Source organism: Frankliniella occidentalis, unplaced genomic scaffold (genome assembly GCF_000697945.3).
Source record: "Frankliniella occidentalis isolate FOCC.00 unplaced genomic scaffold, Focc_3.1 Scaffold104, whole genome shotgun sequence".
Lineage (NCBI taxonomy): Eukaryota > Metazoa > Arthropoda > Insecta > Thysanoptera > Thripidae > Frankliniella > Frankliniella occidentalis.
Window position 1 is genome coordinate 771,777 of NW_026267233.1, and position 2,452 is coordinate 774,228.

General features: G+C 46.8%; 1 non-coding gene across 1 annotated transcript; it reads right to left on the reverse strand.

Moving 5' to 3' along the window:
• Positions 1 to 1,882: 1,882 nt before the first annotated feature.
• Trnaa-agc (transfer RNA alanine (anticodon AGC)) lies at positions 1,883 to 1,955 on the reverse strand. The gene has a single exon. It is a non-coding gene; the product is annotated as a tRNA-Ala (tRNA).
• Between the last annotated feature and the right edge of the window lie 497 nt (positions 1,956 to 2,452).

A 2,452-nucleotide genomic window follows, 5' to 3' on the forward strand; every position in this document is an offset into this window, starting at 1 on the left:
AGGGAGGGAGGGACTTGAGCAGTCGGTTCGATACTTTTGAGTGTTCTAATACGCCCCTGTGACGGGTCCCCTTTTCGATGGGTATATGGGTATGATGGGCGGATGAGGGGCCTCGCGCGTCCAACAGCCCTGGGGCTGGCGATAACATGAGAATATACAGACGCGTGCTGCAGTCGGCTTGGCGGCGTCCGAGTTTGCTAACTGATCGGTGCTATTTACAAGCTGAAAAAATGGAAAAAAATAATAGCGCACGTAGCAAGAGCAGAAGGCTAAAAAAATGTTGTACACATACGGGGCCGTTCTGGTTTAGCAGCACTATTGCAATCATGGGGGAGGAGATGGAGAGTAAAAAAAAAAACAACAAACGAGGCAAGAAAGGGGGTGGGGGTGGTCGGGAATGGTGTAGGGTCGAAATATCCGACGAGGGGGTTGGAACAGCAGCACGCAGGCGATAGACGCGCTAAGTGACGTATGTCCCACGGCCGACCAGCCGCAGGGTAACTGTTCCCATACACGCCATTCACCTAGGCGGCCAATTGGCCATCGCCGGCCGACTAGCAGGCCTCTGTGTTCCTTCCGACAATAGCCGGGTAGCTACAAGTTAAAAACGTTCTATATAAATTTAAGGCTAGGTCACAAACAACTTGGAAATGGCAAAGTAACGGATCAGAAAGGACGGTATTCTGAGTGGAAGCCTCTGCTGTATAGGAGTTGAAAACATGAGGTGCAAAAGACAACGCGGACCAAGGCCATGTAGTATACTCGCCGGTAGTTTTTGCGATACCCGACTTACTACAGCTTTTTCCAGAAACCCAAAAACACCTTATCAGCAAGTTTTCAAAAAATATGTCAAAATGCAAAACCTTTTTGGCATATGACATAACCAGGATGCAAAACGTGTTTTGTAACACACAATTAAAATTGCACTCGGTCCTGATAGAAATCCTTTCCTCTCCTAGTCGGTAACATAGAAGTATTGCGCGGGCTCGCCACATGAGTTGCATGCTGCATATCGAGCGCCGTGCGCGCCGATTGTGCCGCCTCCGACTAATATCTTAATAACAGGCAAAATGGCACGATTATATCGCCTCTGTCATCATAACCAGCTCAATCAAACGCCCCAAAATGAAAATGAAAGTGACCCTACACGGTCAGACCCAAAGCACCGGTTATCACACAACACGCACGTCGCTTACACTTCCGAAAACCGCTAGCTGCTCTTGCACACCTGAAAAGGGAAAAATTACAGTTTTGACAGATATCTTTACTAGTCTTGCTGACGTTCAGTTTCAGTTTGGGAAGGGAAATAACCAAGGAAATAAATAAGTGGCAAGAAAAAAGCATTCTTCAAGAATGTTGTGTTTGCATCACAAGCCAAGAGCTGGTGGCATAAATCTCAAGGCGTAATGGTACATGCAACCTAAATGGCGTGCCCCTCCCTCCCTCACTCACTGGCAAGAAATACAGCAACAAGCCATAAGCAGCCGCATGCGATCCGATTGCAGTGCCAAAATAATTCAACCTATAATGGATCAGCAAATCACAGCGAAACACTAGTTCACTAGTTTTTACGAAGAGAGCTAACGCGAACACAGTCTGTAAAACCAAAACCGTAGCCTTGAATCCAATTATTAATAATTCAACACCCGCAAAAATATTATTTCTCTTTTTAAAAATGTGCATAGGAAAAATCCCAAATCTGACCTGTCGCGGAAATCTGCTGCACGCATTTTCCCCCCTACAGCAGTGCAGGAAATATCCCACACACGTATATTTAAATAACTTCAGATACATTTGTCGGATTTTACCCACAAATATTCTTTATAGTGTTGTAACCAAATCGAGCATCTACTGCTGTATGCCCCTATTACAAAAGAAAATCTGGAGGTGCGGGGTATCGATCCCCGTACTTCTCGCATGCTAAGCGAGCGCTCTACCATCTGAGCTACACCCCCTTCTATAACACAAGAGCTGAGAGACAGCATGACAGTGGCTGGCGGCGGGCTACGTCGTGCGAGTGAACCTCCCCCCCTCCCCCCCTCCATAACGGGACCGGTCTGGGACCGGTCTTCACTCCCCTCCCTACTCCCTCCCTCTACTCCACGCTGGCCCCACGGCGCACGACACAACTCAAAGCTGCCTTGTGCCAACAAATCATTTAATTTTCCAAACTTTTCCACCCAAACATTTTCAAACAATTTGCATTTATATGACGTTCGTTCGAATATCATTGTCACATACTAAAAGGAGACACAGTACACAATATACGAGGTTATGTGTCGATTGAGTGGCTTTCAGAGGACGCGACAACAAGTAAAACCACGAGTTAAACTTTTTAAATGGAGACGGAAACTTGTAATTCAGATTCAGGGTATTTCAGCATCGCGATTCTCCCGAGGGGGCCACCACTCCATTTTTGAGCGTACACACGATTGCGGGATTACGGTGGACT